General features: G+C 40.8%; 1 protein-coding gene and 1 pseudogene across 5 annotated transcripts in view; both read left to right on the top strand.

The window, feature by feature from the left end:
- Positions 1–17,196, top strand: part of FOXP1 (forkhead box P1) — a 432,878-nt gene that overhangs the window by 186,220 nt on the left and 229,462 nt on the right. The window lies entirely within an intron of this gene.
- Positions 257–17,196, top strand: part of LOC141585390 (small nuclear ribonucleoprotein G pseudogene) — a 67,533-nt pseudogene continuing 50,593 nt past the window's right edge.

Genomic DNA, 17,196 nt, shown 5'->3' with positions numbered 1-17,196 from the left:
GCGAATTTTACCGCTGAATTTTACACTTCATCACGATCGGTGTCTTCTGCTCACCTGTCTGTGCATCTTTCTGTCAGCGGGATCTCGTAGCCCGTCAGTCCTCTAGGGTTCCCAGCAGTTGGCTTAAGAGACTAATTTTCAAGCCCTTGGGAGTTGGAAATCTTGCAGGTCCCCTTGTGGGGAGCAGTTGTTGAGAGGAAGTTGGAGTGGGCCTGTGTCAGCCTAAGCTGTCCCTGTTTGGAATAAAATGACTCTTTGGAGAAGTGGCTCTCAGGGCTTTCATACAAAAATTAAAATAAAGCAAAAAACAGGCTTAAGCCTATGGAGAAGAAAGTAAAGGCTAAGGAATAAAAATGAGTAAGGAGAGTTGAAATAAATACATAGGGCCGGGTACGGTGGCTGACGTCTGTAATCCCAGCACTTTGGGAGGCCGAGGCGGGCAGATCACAAGGTCAGGAGTGCAAGACCAGTCTGGCCAACGTGGTGAAACCCCGTCTCTACTAAAATACAAAAAATTAGCCAGGGGTGGTGGCACGTGCCTGTCTTCCCAGCTACTAGGGAGGCTGAGGCAGGAGAATGGGTTGAACCCAGGATGGCAGAGGTTGCAGTGAGCCGAGACTATGCCACTGCACTCCAGCCTGGGCAACAGCAAGACTCGGTACCCCCCCCCCCCCAAAAAAAAGAAAGAAAACAAAGAAATACGTAAAGATGCAGGCAGAAATGGTTAGATAACGTCCAAAACATCTAGAATATGGGCATCACTGCAGGAAGTTGCTTCTCTCTACCTGTAGGATTGGGGGTATAAGGGTGTTTACATATGTTCCCTGTGTTCATGCAGCAGTGGGTTTGTGGCTAAGTCATACTCTTTTAAACTGTCTCTTATTAGTGCCTCCCCAAAATGTCTGTAAGTTGGGACATACTCATTCCTGTTAGTTATACTTTTAACAGGTACAGAACTAGGTATCTGTGAGTGACTGGTAAAATATTTCCAAGTGGTACAGGTGACCATTGGACATCGGAGCAGTGATGTCCAACAAAACCCAAGAAATGGTGTTTTGTTGTCAAAATGTGGATAAAAATTCAAATAAGTAGACAGCATTTGCTTGAAGACTGGCTTTGGTTTCCCAGCCTCTCTTGGAATCAGGAAGTATTATTAGGTTTGGTTAATAATAATAGACGGTTTGTGACCAGTTTTGTTCTTAACTTACTTATTCAAAACATAGTTGTGGTGCCACTCAGAAACAGGTGAATTAAAAAGAATGTTGTATCTTTCGGCCTTTCTGAACGTGGCAGGAACTTTTGTGAGGAAAGGGAAGATAAAGAGAAAGTGCTTCTCAAACCATTTTCTTGGAATTTGTGTCAGAGAAGCTAGCTAAGCTTATGTTTGGGATGCAACTTTGAGACAGGCTGTAAACCATGTTTTATTTCCTCCTTGCTAAGAGGTTTTTTTTGAGACGGAGTCTCGATCTGTCACCAGACTGGAGTGCAGTGGCGCGATCTTGGCTCACTGCAACCTCTGACTCCCTGGTTCCAGTGATTCTCCTGCCTCTGTCTCCTGAGTAGCTGGGACTACAGGCACATACCACCATGCTCAGATAATTTTTGTATATTTTTTAGTAGAGACGGGGTTTCACCATGTTGGCCAGGATGACCTCGTGATCCACCTGCCTTGGCCTTCTAAAGTGCTGGGATTAAAGCATGAGCCACCGCGCCTGGCTGAGTTTTTTGTAAAACATCAGGGATGATTAGATTGTTAGCTCCTTACAAGGTGGTGGAACCAACATGAGACTATGGAACCTGTTGGGAAAAAGATGCAACAAAGCATAAGAAAGGAAAAGTCACAGACCAGCAAAAGTCATAGTTCAGAGAACTTCCTGCAAGTGATTTGATATTTCTTTCATTGGCAATCCAGACGCATTTGTGCCTGTACCACAGGCTCACTTCAGCTGGAATTTGTGATGTTTGTTGTATATAAACTTCGTGCATTTAGGTTAGTGCAGGTGGCCAAATTCCAACCAGTGAGGTTGTTAGCAAAACCCAGCAGTAGATAGTAAAAGGGTCTTTGTGTATTTGTGCTAGTACATCTTCATGTGATGTTCTCAGCCATTGTATTGAGAATAAATAATGTTTTTGAATGCTATCATCTATGCCCTTACCAGAGAAGTGTCAAGATTGACTATTTCTTTTCTTTGTTGTTTTTTTGAGACGGAGTCTCGCTCTGTTGCCAGGCTGGAGTGCAGTGGCACCGTATCGGCTCACGGCAACCTCTGCCTCCTGGGTTCAAGCAATTCTCCTGCCTCAGCCTCCCAAGTAGTGAGGAATACAGGCACACGCTACCATGCCCAGATAATTTTTGTGTTTTTAGTCCAGATGGGGTTTCACCATGTTGCCCAGGGTGGTCTCCATCTCTTGACCTCATGATCCACCTGCCTCGGCCTGCCAAAGTGCTGGGATTACAGGTGTGTGCCACCATGCCCAGCCAAGATTGACTATTTCTTTATGAGGCACTTGAGGTGGGGCTACTGACTGACGTGGTGATACTAAATAATTAGTATTTAGAGTACATGAATTAAATAAGTGGGAAATTAACTTCTGATTTTTATTTGAGGAGCTAAAAATCATTCAGGTTCTCAAAGTAGTGAGTCAGCCAAAAAGATTTACATATAAACCATCAAAACGTGTACGTATACATGTACACACACATACACAACAGCGATAACAAATTGGCTACACAGAATAAAGTTATAAAAGCATATTTCACCAGCATCTTCCTTAAAAAGTATCAGTTGCAAACGTATTTATCCACATCTTCCCTCTTTACCTTCACTCTGACCATTTTGGAAAATTTCTTGTTATGAGTTATTGATATAAAGGTCAAGAAATGTCTTATGATTAGACTTTTATACTGTTTTTAAATGTTTTATGACAGTGTTTTCTCCATATGCCATTGACACGTTTTGGGAAGAAACAAAGCAGTAAGGTCTATCATTGTGGCTAAAACACCATGTATTGTGGTTGGCAAGCCCTTTGAGGTCTTTTAAAATATAACATTCACAGCTGTTCGACTCCCCTAAGTATATGATAAGGCTCTTCACAGGTTGTTGGGGAAAAGGGAAATCTGTAGATGAAATAAAAACTGTAGGATTGAAAATATTTCTACAGGACTAGAGTTATCAGTGTTTTCTTCCAGACTGAAAACTACAACAATTAGACAGTTTCGAGAAATGTGAGCATTCTGCAGTGGACTATGGTTGTTTTCATCATTTTTATTCTACAGGTTTTTACTTGAAGTGAGAATACCAGCAGTGAGAAAATCACAGCCATGCTGAATTCATTACTGCGGTAGTCACACAAAACCACGGATAAAATTTCAATAACTGCAGGCCACAGTTGAGTAAACAGTTGCACTGAAATTTAATTCCTGTTGACTTTTCCCCCATTCCTCGCCAGGGGCACATTCTGATTCCGTAGTACAAAGACAACAGGGGTTACAGCTTTGATTAATGTAGGACAGTGGAAGAGAATTAGAACTGTAAAATATGTTAGAAGTCCGTGGAACACAAAGATCTGGCTTAAAAGCACTTGGTATAAAAACGAGTTAATTATGCTGTGTGTTATATTGAATGCTGGAGGATTTTCCAGTTGCACCAGTACCATCATTGAGGATACCAGGAGAGTTTTTACTTAGTGCCAGGATTTAAAATAAATAAATGCAAACCTTTCCATGTTTGCTACATATTATCAAAGATAATTACAAATTTTTCAGCAAATGCCCTTTTCAGAATGGGAGGGCCCGGACAGATTCACTGTGGAGTGCACACGTTCCATAGTTTTGTTTGTAAGTTGGCTTAATTGCGTTCTAATGGTATTGTGGTTTTTTTTTTGTTTTTTTTTTTTCCTAAAAATGAGTTGACAACTTAGAGAAATGGGGCAAATCTGGCTTTTCCATCTTCTTTTGAAAAATTAGAATATCTGGTAACCTTGGGCTGATAGTCCCGCAAGGGCAACAATTGTTGGGAGATGAATTGCTACAGAAGACAGGGAGCCTGCAGCCCTCCAGCCTGCTCGCCTTCCCACCAGCAGCATTGCTCATTTATGCCTCTAGGTAGTGGAGTTGGCGATTCTGGGCTGGAAGGTAGACTCATCACTCAGAAACCATCAGCCCAAGAGAGGTGCTGCCATTAGCTGGTAGAGCCCGCCAACACACTTACAACTGTCTTCCTTCCTCAAGACTAAATGTATTATCTCCATAATGTTTCAACTCTGTTTATGTCTGGGCCATGAAACTATTATAACAATAGTTTCTAATAATATAATTTGATAGAGTTTCTGAGCATTTTCTTTTATCCATTGAGTAATTCTTTCCCCGATACCATAACTGCTTTTTATTTCCTATTATGCCTGCCCCATTTCTATGTCTGTAAAAGTTGTATTGGATGTGCACTAGTCCATTATGAAACTCAGCAACAAATACTATTAGCAATGACTAAAGTGTTTTTTTTTTTCCTTAAAGAAAGGGTTTTAAAATGTCCAGAACAATTTCATAAACTGTGTGGATTAATGCATTTAAAAAGTCTTGAATTTTAGAAAGCAGAATTTTATTTCCATATTGCTGCAAATGAGAGCTTTTTCAGATAAGCATATTACATAGAGCATAATGTTTAGAAGTTTCTCCATATACAGCATATGCTGTCAGGTCAATTAACAGAATGCATACTAGAAAATGTTTATTCAATAAAAATGAATAGCTGTTAAATAAAACAGCTATTTCTTAGCAACATTCCATTTAATGATGAAGTTTTTGTGGGGTTTCGTTCTTTTTTTTTTTTTTTTTTTTGGTACCACCTGGCAGTTTTATTGTCTGCAAGTGAGTAGAGAGAGAGCTTTGCTTGCTGCAGTTTTGAGGTGTGGCTATCATTTTGTATGAAGAGGGCAGTTTGGAGGGAATCTGTGAGAGAAACATAAAAATAAGATATGCCGTATTTGGAATTTGCACGTGTATTATTTAGAGAGTGTGGATAAGCAAAGTGTTTGGTTCCCATGGCTTCTTTCTTTGACATTTGGTTTAAGGGGGTGGGTCTTGTGGTCCAGAAGACAGTGTGTATGTTTTAAGTTAACAATGTAAAAGAAGGAGAGAAAATGTGAAATGAGTAGTAAGGAGGTGGGAACGGTAGATAGGGAGCTTCTCTTGAAAGAGAAGAAGGGGAGTAAAGAGGACCCATTGGGTTGAATTTTTCCAGTGAGCCATTGAAGGAGCTTAAAGATTAGTCATTTCCCGGAACACGAGAAGCTCAGAGAAATGGGTGGGACTCAGGCAAAATGCCTAGTTATTCATATTCAAAGGGGATGCAGAGGGCTGCCGGGGTGCCTCCTGACTGTAATCCCAGCACTTCGGGAGGTAAGGCGGGCCCATCACTTGAGGCCAGGAGTTCAAGGCCAGCCTGATCAATGTGGCAAAACCCTGTCTCTACTAAAAATACAAAAATTAACTGGGCATGTTGGTGCACAACTGTAGTCTCAGCTACTCAGGAGGCTGAGACAGGAGAATCACTTGAACCTGGGAGGTGGAGGTTGCAGTGAGCCAAGATCCGGCCACTGCATTCCAGCCTGGATGAAAAAGTGAGAGTCTGTCTCCAAACAAAACAAAACAAAACAAAACAAAAAACAAACAAACAAAAAAGTTCCAAATAAACAAACAAAAAACAAAGGGAAGGTAGAAAATACACTGTTGGAGGAAGCTGGGAGAATCAGAAAATGATATACCAGGTCCTCTGAACATTGAAAATGGTTTTAGAGGGACCATCATGTCAATGCTTTCAGAGCAGGGTAGAAATACTTTTTTTTTGTTTCAGTATAAATAAATACATAAGCAGGCTGCATGCATTGTTTCATGCCTGTAATTCCAGCATTTTGGGAGGGCAAGGTGGGCAGATCTTTTGAGCTCAGGAGTTCCAGACTAGCCTGGGCAACACCGTGAAACATTGTCTCTACAAAAAAATATAAAAATTAGCCAGGAGTGATGGCACATGACTGTGGTCCCAGCTACTCATGAGGCTGAAGTGGGAGAATCACTTAAGTGTGGGAGGCCGAGGCTGCAGTGAGCTGAGATCGTACCACTGCACTCCAGCCTGGGCTGGGCAACAGAGTGCGACCCTGTGTCAAAACACACACAGAGAGAAAAAACAAAAAATCCACAAGCAAATGAAAATTCTTCTCGTCACATTCAAAATAGCAAAATGTATCCCTTCATGAGTTTTTGTCAGTAAAATTGCTCATGGATATTGAGTAGAAGGAGGAAGCCGTCCTGTGAATATTTCCTGCCTTTTAACTGCCTCTATGAGATACAGAGCCTGCAGGAAATACTTGTCGGTGTGTCTCTTCTGGCAGTAAGCACCTCTGCATGAAGGTGCTTATTGCATCTAATTTTGACCCACAGGCCTCTGGGGCACCATATTAAAATTCCAGAGGCCATTCTTGGCCTTGTTTCATACCTTATGGAGAATGACACAGGTTATATGGTGTGGATCTATAGGTGGAAAGGCTGGGTGGTAATGGCTGGGTTGGCCGTACCATTCTACCCCTTTTGTCTTTGAAACAGGTTGCTTATGAACTTGGCTAGAAATGCTGTCAAGTGGCCTTTCCCTTGGCAGATGCTGAGGACTGTGTCTAAAGAAAGGATCTCTTGATGCTGACAGGGAAAAGCTGGTCAGCACCTCTGTGTCCTGGAAGGGAAACTTCCAGAAAGGGGGCATAGAAGCAGGTATTATTAATACTTATCGAATGCCTTCATGGGGCCAGGTATTGTGCTGGGGGCTAGCACCTTCCCTTGCTGGTAGGTAAAATCCCAGCTGTAGTTTTAAAGGAATTGCCATGCTGAGATATACTTTTATTGAAGACCCTGCAGAGATCAAGTAATGTGGAAAGTATTGATGGTCAGAAATATTTCATGTAAGAATCAATGCCACCAAAATGTTAGTGATAGCCATGCAAACAAACTGAAACAAAAGAGAGACAGGAATTCAGATAATTCTGACAAATAAAGAAAAAGCAGCCACAACACTGACCCCCCTACACTTTCTTAATTCCCTTTGTGGCTGTTTCTAGAAAAGGCTTATTTCACCCTGAATGCTAAATTTAGTTCTCTACTCTGTTAGTTTAGACCTGCCTTCCATGATGTCAAAGATTTATGTAACTTGTGATGTGAGCCTTCTATGAAATTCTTTCAAGTTTTGATTACTAAACAGTTGTGTGTCATTAATCTCTCCATTGAAAATGAAAATGGCCCAAGAAGCAAAAGAAGAAAAAAGACCCATAGCAGAGGAGAATGTGGTAATAGAAAGCCAGGTGCCACATTTCATTATGAGTGAAGTGTTCCCTCTTGACTTCAAGAGAAAGCTTTGCCGCTTTGAAAAGGTAATTTTGAGCCCTGACCTGTGAGCTAATAAAAATAATCATAAAAAAACTCGCCCTATCTCTTGTCTACTCACAAATCTGTTTTGAACTTTCAGGAGATATGACTTTAATGGTAATTTGTTGACAGATTAGTTTCAGTGATTGCGAAGAGTTTGTTTTTGCAAAACTGGCAGGTCCTATCTGTTCTCTGAAGGCAAGGAACCTACTTTGCTGTTTTGCAATGGCTTGCGTTTATTGACAACTCGAGCTGAGCAGGCAGAATTGGAATGTTTATATAATGTAAACCTATAGCTTGCCTGATGGAGTCTAGTGTACTTTTAGGTAGTGCATAGATTACTTGATAAAAAGGGTTACAAGGTGACTGCTTTTATGACAAAGAAGAATAGCAACATAAATGCCAGTGGTACACGGAGCCACAAGAAGGAAGTTTATGTAGGCAATTGAACCCAACGTTAGAAAGTTTCTTTTCATCACTTTGTCTTTGAACTCAAATCTATTGTAATTATGAAGTGATACTTGTAACATTCCAGAGACCCTTTGCTAAATACTGTGTTTGATTTGATTCGTAGAAATACAGCCACGTTATCCGCCCCTCACAAGAAAATGTTGTGAAGAGAGTTTCCCATGCTGACCTTGTCTCAGCTTTGTTGCAAGTGTGCTAATAAATGGGTGCCACTAGAAAACAGATGAGGTTGATTTCTTTGATTGTTTGCATATTCTTTCATTGAACTTTTTGCATTTCGTTTTTCCTTTTTTTGTTGTTTCGTTTTGTTTTGAGACGGGGTCTAACTTGGTTGCCCAGACTGGAGTACAGGGTTCTGATCATGGCTTACTGCAGCCTTGACCTCTCCGGGCTCCAGCGATCCTCCCGCCCCAGGCCCCTGAGTCACTGGGACGGCAGTCGTACCACTACACGCAGCTGTTTTTGTTTCGTTTTGTTGTGTTGTTTTTCCATAGAGATATAGGTCTCACTGTATTGCCTAATCTGGTCTTGAACTCCTGGGCTCAAGCGATCCTCCCACCTCAGCCTCTCAAAGGGCCAGGATTGCAGGCATGTGCCACCACACCCAGCCTTATTTAACTATGGTTTATTGAGCATCCCTATGTGGAAGAAATGGGGGTAGAGGGGCATCTGATGTGGCAGGTGCTAGGAAAACATGGGAGAATAACTTGGTTTACTCAGCTCGAGCTTGAAAAATAACTATGGAGGCAGTAGGAAGTTGGTGAGAAGGCAGATTGGGTTCAGCTTATGGGAGGCTTCTAAGTAGAGAAGAAAGGCCATATGAGAGGTGGTATACTAAAAGCAGATGAGAAGGTTGAACCTAGCTGGCTTGGAAGGGAGGAAATCCCAGAGAGATGAGTGGCTCTGACAGTGCCACTGCAGTTGGTCTGGCATTTAGTAAGGGGCCACTAACCTGGTCCCATTGAATTGAGGGCACCTTGTTGTTGATTCCTCCTGGCTTCCTGATCATCTCCTCCTCCATCCGAATCCCTTAGTCAAATGTTAAGTTCCATCAAGGACATCAAGGAAGGGAGGCTGGGATCATCTTTCTCATTCCCTGGTGCTTCCACAGCACACAGCATAGTACCTGACATAGGGCAGTTCTTTGACAGACTATGAATGAGTGAAATGGAAAGAGAAAGGAAGGACTGCATTAGAAGAGATTGCTGAGGGGAATGTTGGAAAAACCAACAGGACCTTTTGAATTATGAGGTATGCAAATGCCAAGGAGTGGGAGTCACCAGTGATGAGTCAGGATGTTCCATTTTAATGACTGGCAAAATGGGGGCACCATGAAATAAAAGAGAGGGGCATGGGAAAGAACCTGAACTCCTTTCTCAGCTGCTACTAAGAGGTTAAGAGCAAATAATAAAGGATGGGCTTTTTTTGAAAAAGTCATTTTTTTAAAAGTCTTGCAAAAAAAAAATTCTATGTTTCTAAAACTCACTATTTTGATTGCATATGTTTATTTGCATTAAAATTATCGAGTATTTTCCGTTTGACAGTTACTAATGAGTACATCTTCCAAAAGTCACATGGGAAGGGCTGATAAACCACTTGTGTTCCTATTGATCATGGAATGGGCTTATCTCTTTGAGAGAACAAAACTACGAAGTTAGATCTTTGATAAAGTCTTTGTTCCATATTGACACAAGCTTCTTAGAATGAGTTTGTTTTTAAGGTGGTAAGGGGGTGCATGTTGTGTTTCTTTTGTTGGAAAAGTGCAATGTGTAATTATTAAAGAGCCGGTACTATTGGAAGACGACTATTTAGGAGGTATAGATTAAACTGCCTGGGGACTTAAAGGCCTAGTCTTCTTTGTGTTTTTAAATTGAGCCATGCCCAGAGAGGGAAAGCGGGAAGGAAGCTCTCTTCTTCTTTTTCATCTTTCCATGTGGACATTTTGCAGGATCTTCTGCATAAACCACTGATAATGCAGATATCAACTGTGGAGGGTATTGGATTTTTTTAAAGGTTGGTAACTCTGTGTTCCCCTTGAATTAACTATTTTATCCCTACTGGTAGACCGTGCCTTTTTGACCGTGCCCAAAATAAAATGAACTTGCTAACACAGATTTATCTTCAGCAAGGTTTCTTGAAGTAGACAATTAATTTCAGAATATATTATCCACACAAACACAACTGCGTTGTCAGTATCATAGCCATCTATTGAAAGAGGCAAAGCATCCACCGATCCTAAGGTTGTGTTTTCATCACATTTCCTTGTCTCTTCTTCAACTTCTGTCTCTCCGTATTGAAGGGAAGGTGACATGATGTCTTCTTAGTCATTCAAATCCAATAACTTTTAATCTGAAGGTTAAGTAGTGAGATATAAACTAAGAGATGATAATATCAATTTTATGTTCACTGAAGGGCACAATATACCTCTTCCTAGTAGAGGGAAAATTGTGCGTAAAATGTCTTTTGCTTTTCAACAGCAGAATCATATGAGCCTCTCAGAGCCAAAGGAAGGAATATTTTTGGAAAAAATTAATAAAATACAAAGTAGCATCCTAAAACAGGGCAAAAGTGATTTTTTTATTATAATTATTAAGTGTTAATTTTTCAGGGCTGCATGATACAAAGTGTAGTTCTCTTTATAGCCTCTTGTATTGACTCTTGATATGCCCTCTACAAACTCGAACAACCTTTTACAAGGTTAAAGACTGGGAGAGAATGACATAATGCTCATTCTTTCCTGACTATTTTTAGTCCCAATGTGTATGATAAATAATACTGTGATAATATTGCTTACCTTCCCTCATTTTTTTTCTTCCTGTGGGTGATATTTCCATTTCAACTCAATAGGAATTCAACATCCGAAAGCACTAAGTCAAACTGTGTTTACAATGTGTATTTTCATGATGATATTCTGATTTTCTCATTCAGTTTCTATTTCTTATAAACACAAAGTTTTGTCTGTGTGCTGTGTGTATATACCACATGTATTTATATAGGTGTACTGTATCTTTAGTAGTTTTTTTGTTTTTTGAGATGGAGTTTTGCTCTTGTCACCCAAGCTGGAGTGCAATGGTGCGATCTCAGCTCACTGCAGCCTTCACCTCTCAGGTTCAAACAAGTCTCCTGACTCAGCTTCCCTAGTAGCTGGGATGACAGACGTGCACCACCATGCCCACTAATTCTGTATTTTTAGTAGAGATGGGGTTTTACCATGTTGCCCAGGCTGGTTTCCAACTCCTGACCTCAGTTGATTCTCCCACCTCTGCCTCCCAAAGGACTGGGATTACAGGTGTGAGCCACCACGCCCAGCCCATTAATAGGTATTTAAGACAGGAAAAGCATCATGCATAAACTGAGTATGTGACATTCACAGTTATAATTGTCAAGATTATATTTATTCTGTAATGTAGTGATTCATAATTATAATTGTCAAGATTGCATTCTGTACATAATTTTAAACTTGTCTCAACTGTCGGTTCAGTACCTCGTTTGAGTAAGGGCTGAGTATAAGGCACTGTGTTTAAGTCTGCAGACTAGACCAGGAATCAGCTAACTATGACCTGTGGGCCAGATCTGGCCTGCCACCTAGTAAATAAAAGTTCTGTTGAAAAACAGCCACACCCACTTGCTTACTGTTGCCTGTAACTGCTTTCATGCTGCAGCAGCAGAGGTGAGTTGTTGCAACAGAGATTGTGTGGCCCACAAAGCCTAAGATACTTATCTGGCCCTCTGCAGAAAGTTTGTCAATCCCTGGATTAATGAATGGCAGATGTGAGAAGATTTGCCTTCTACAAACTTCTACTCTGACTTTACAGTGACGAAACTGAGGGAGCATTCCTCATTCTTTTCTAAATTCTCTCTGAAAAATATCTATGTATTTAAATAAATATGTATGTATACTGTAGTTTAAGACTGTGTTTCATAATTTCTGGAGTGGCAAAATGAATTCTAGTTGTCATCATTCCTCTAGAGTTTCTTTCTAATCATTTAGCTGATGGCATCTTACAAATTAAGTTTTGACGTTATTGGTAGTTAAAAGAATCCCCCGCCAACCTAGTAACAAAATGGAGGTTGGACTCACTCAGTGAGTCACTTACAGAGTGGACAGATGTCTTTGGCCCTGACTTCTTACCAAAGAAAATTAACATAAAAACATAACCTATTTTAGGTTCATAGTCCTGTAGTTGGCTAGAAGATACAAAAATATGTTATTTTCAGTATCACCCTGCATTCAAAGAATTCATAATTTAATCAAAGTGCAGCAAGACATAAACAGGTAACATGAAAAGTTTTTATAATTTTTAAAGCAAATTGAAGATCAACTGTAGAAGAGATGTATATAACTAATTGATAGATGAGTGATTTAGGTAATAAATCTTCAGTAGGCTGGAGAGGACGAATCTCTGTCTATGTTGGTGAGATTTTAGACGCTGGTGAAATTAGCAAAGCGTCTCTGTATGTGCACATCTGCAGATTTATTTTAACCTCTTCTATCAGGATATAATGGATGGGAAATACACACAGAACTGTATGGGTTTGGCTTCTGACTTACAGATTTTAAATGTCCAAAAGCTGTGTCTCTTCCGTCTTGCCATTTTTAATTTTGAGACAAGCAGGTTTGGATTTGTACTTGGAAAGACTGGAGGCACATGGTGCATAGAGGTCTTTTTATGCCATACCCTAGCATCTGAGCTTACTGGTCTCCAGGAAATGATCGAGGAGTATCTGTTTACACAGGCGCAAAGTTGATTGTACGATTTCCAGAGATCAGATGTGGTCAGACAAGTGTGGTAATTTGGTTGGTGTTGTCCATATTTCACAAACGTTTATATTGAATTTTAGCTAATTTACCTCTATTTATAATGTAGCAAGAATAATTGAAACCATAATACCTAATTTAAAAATAGTTGCCAAATTTTCAGGCATTTGCTCAATTCAGTTATTTATGAACTGAAAATATTTCTGAGGAGGTGAGACTGGCTTTGTATTTTCTCCTTCATGACTTTTCTTCTTTCCCTTTTTACTTTCTTGATTGTGTCTTTAAGTTTATAATTGGATAATTTATTATATCTCACAATTTTCAAAAATCTGTATTGGCATAGTCCATATCTCTAATACCATCATTCTTTTTTTTTGAAATGGCGTCTTGGTCTGTCATCCAGACTGGAGTGCAGTGGCATGATCTCAGCTCACTGCAACCTCCACCTCCTGGGTTCAAGCAATTCTCCTGCCTCACCCTCCTGAGTAGCTTGGGATTATAGGCACATACCACCACACCCGGCTAATTTTTTGTATTTTATTAGAGATAAGGTTCCACCATGTTAGCCAGGCTGGTCTGGAACTACTGACCTCAGGTGATCCACCCACCTCGGCCTCCCGAAGTGCTGAGATTACAGGCAGGAGCCACCGTGCCCAGCCTCTAATACAGTCATTCTTATGTTTTGCAGGCTTATGGCCTCTCCTTTGTGAATCTGATGAAACCCAAACAACTTGTGCCCTGAAAAGTGTGTTTGTATGTGCAATTTTGCAATTGCAATTTCATCTGCAATATGCCCCCGCCCAAAAAAAATTACACAGCTATTCTGTAGGTTAATCAGATTTGCCAGCTGTTTCAGTCTCTTGACAAATATTCTTAGGCTTTTCTGTGATTAGTTGATGTTAACTATGTTAGTGACCTATCTCTCTTTAATTTGGAAAAGGTTTCCTTTTTTGGAGGAGTGCTTCCCAATGTGTCCCTGGAATAATTTCTCAGATATTTTAAATGTAGCAGTGTACATGCTCTGAAGCAAACTCTGAAAAGTAAGGTCATATAAAGCAAGAGCCATTTCATGTCTGTTCAAATGTAAACACCAGATTTCCACACTCTTGAAATTCTTCTAACTATAAACCAGTTGGAAGATCTTGGACTAAATGGCAGTGTAAGTTTCTGCAGCCTATTCTGGGGGTATTTTGGCATTGGGCATCAAGAGGCTTAAAACGGACCCTTTGATTCAGGGATACAGCCTTACTGAATGGCTCTATGGCAGTCAGCAGTGATTCTCAAACTTGTATGTGCCTGAGCATCATCTGGAGGGCTTCTTAAAACATCGATTGCTGGACCCACCTCCAGAGTACTTTATTCTGTAGATCTGGGGCGGGGCCTCCAAATTTGCATATCTGTTTGTAGCTCTTCTTTGCTGCCAGTTGAAGAACCACACTTGGAAAACCACTGGCAGAGTTTAACAGCATAAACTGTGCAGCCAGTATGTTTGGCTCTGCCACTGGCTAGTTGGGTGACTATATGAGTCAGTTTCTCTATGCCTCAGTTTATATATCCATCAAATGGGAATAATATTAGCAATTAATAATCTTTTTCTTTCTTTCTTTCTTTCTTTCTTTTTTTTTTTTTTTTTGAGATGGAGTTTCACTCTTGTTACCCAGGCTGGAGTGCAATGGCACGATCTCGGCTCACCACAGCCTCCGCCTCCTGGGTTCAAGCAATTCTCCTGCCACAGCCTCCTGAGTAGCTGGGATTACAGGCATGTGCCACCATGCCCAGCTAATTTTTTGTATTTTTAGTAGAGACAGGGTTTCACCATGTTGACCAGGATGGTCTTGATCTCTTAACCTCGTGATCCACCCGCCTCAGCCTCCCAAAGTGCTGGGATTACAGGCTTGAGCCACCGCGCCCGGCAGCAATTAATAATCTAAATAAAATGTAGCATGCTTAGAAGTTTGCATAGCACATGGTAAATTGTAGATAACTTTAGCTTTTGATATTCTTTCTTTCTTTATTTTATTTTTTATTTCGAGACAGGATTTTACTGTCACCCATACTGGAGTGCAGTGGTACAATCTCGCTCACTGCAACCTCTGCCTCCTGGGTTCAAGTGATTCTCCTGCCTCAGCCTCCCGAGTAGCTGGGATTTCAGAAGCATACCACTACTACCTGGCTAATTTTTTTTCTTTTGAGACAGAGTTTCGCTCTTCTTGCCCAGACTGGAGTGCGATGGCGCGATCTCGGCTCACGGCCACCTCTCCCTCCCAGGTTCAAGTGATTCTCTTGCCTCAGCCCCCTGAGTAGCTGGGATTGTAGGCATGTACCACCATGCCTAGCTAATTTTGTATTTTTAGTAGAGACAGGTTTTTACCATGTTGCCCAGGCTGATCTTGAACTTCAGATCGCAAATGATCCACCCGCCTCGTCATCCCAAAGTGCTCGGATTACAGGAATGAGCTTCCATGTTCAGCCAACTTTTGGTATTCTTTATCATCATCATCACCGCCACCACCATCATGACCATCACTAGGAATTTAACCTACAGAAATGATTTGAGGCATACAGAAAGATTTATGCCTAAAGATGTTCATTGTAATGGTATTTATAATATGAAAAATTAATTGCACCCTAAATGTCTGGCCTTAGAAGGGTTAAAAAGTGCTCACATATAATTCTGATATGATATTATATACCCATTAAGAATGTAGAATATTTAATAACTTTAAAAATTGTTGGTCATAATATAATGATTTCTAGGGGAAAATCTTGAAAGGAGTATGCTAGCAATGATTTTTTTTTGTTATGTTAATGGGATCATAGTTTGTTTTATATACATTAGGGCAGGCATGGTGGCTCAGGCCTGTAATCCTTGCACTCTGGGAGGCTGAGGCAGGATGATCACTTAAGCTCAGGAGTTAGAGATCAGTCTGGGCAGCTTAGACCTCGTATCTACTAAACGTTAAGAACAACGACAACAGCAAACTTAGCCGGGCATGGTAGCATGTGCCTATAGTCCCAGCAACTCAGTTGGCTGAGGTGGGAGAATCACTTGAGCCCAGGAGGTTGAGGCTGCCATGAGCCATGATTGTGCCCTGCACTCCAGCCTGGGTGGTGACAGCAAGACTCTTTCTTTATTTAAAAATATCTGTATATCTATATATGTATCTATTACACTTTCCTGCATGTCCCCAAATTTCTACAATAACATGATAACATGTATTACATTTATAATAAAAATGAAAAGTTATTTTTAATTTAATTCACATTCATACTGTTGGGAAACTTTTATGAGAGAGAGAGATATATATATATGATATATATAAATGGCAGAGAATACCTGTACCTTGAACAGGATTTATTTTTGCATAGGAATAAGGGGATACAACTTTTACAGGTAGGTTTTTCTCCCATAATGTCTTTAAGTTCTCAGCTACACTTAGCTGCTCCCTGGTATTCTCTCTCCACAGGGAGATCTCTGCCTCACTTCTAGTTGCTCCCACCATCAAATTTTACAACCACTCCTCGTTATCTAACATCAATTTTTGACAAAAATCATTTCCCTGTCAATGAAAAGAGTATGATTTTTTTTTTTTTTTTTTTTTTTTTTTTTTTTGAGATGGAATCTCGCTCTGTTGCCCAAGCTAGAGTGCAGCGGTGCAATCTCGGCTCACTGCAACCTCCGCTTCCCGGGTTCAAGGAGTTCTCTTGCCTCAGCCTCCCGAATATCTGGGACTACAGGTATACGCTACCACACTCAGCTAGCTAACTTTTTGTATTTTTAGTAGAGACAGGGTTTCACTGTGTTAGGATTGTCTCGATCTCTCCTGACCTTGTGATCCGCCTATGTTGGCCTCGCAAAGTGCTGGGATTACAGATGTGAGCCACCGCGTCTGGCCTAAGAGTATGGATTTTGTTTTGTTATTGTTGTTGTTTTGTTTTGTTTTTGAGACAGAGTTCTGCTCTCTGGCCAGGCGCCAGGCTGGAGTGCAGTGGCACAATCTCGGCTCGCTGCAACCCTTCCTCCTGGGTTCAAGCAATTCTCCTGCCTCAGCCTCCCAATTAGCTGGAACTATAGGCACACACCACCACGCCCAGCTAATTTTTGTATTTTAGTAGAGACAGGGTTTCACCATGTTGGCCAGGATAGTCTTGATCTCTTGACCTCGTGATCCTCCCGCCTCGGCCTCACATAGTGCTGGGGATTACAGGTGTGAACCACTGCACCCGGCCGAGTGTGGATTTTTTTTTTTTTTTTAAACCACGCTTGTTTTCTTTAAATTTCCTCCACTGCTCCCTGCTTCTGTTTCTTTCCAGTCTCTGTGGGCTTAATCATGTCTCATGTCCACAGTCATTACAGATATACTTGGTTGCTTACCCCAGTTCATGTTGTTTCTGCTAAAGACTGATTTAAATTGCCTGGGGAGCTGGAAAAGGCAGGAGGAATATTTTATTGGAGACATTTTGGAATGCCACTGATGAGAGTTGAAAACCCACCTCTAGCGCCAACAACTCAATGAGTGAAGTTGGACAAGTCATGCCATCTCTTTTTTTTTTTTTTTTT

The sequence above is a fragment of the Saimiri boliviensis genome, chromosome 8, assembly GCF_048565385.1.
Source record: "Saimiri boliviensis isolate mSaiBol1 chromosome 8, mSaiBol1.pri, whole genome shotgun sequence".
Lineage (NCBI taxonomy): Eukaryota > Metazoa > Chordata > Mammalia > Primates > Cebidae > Saimiri > Saimiri boliviensis.
The sequence above is the reverse complement of the archived record's forward strand: the minus strand, read 5'-3'. Positions and strand labels throughout refer to the sequence as shown.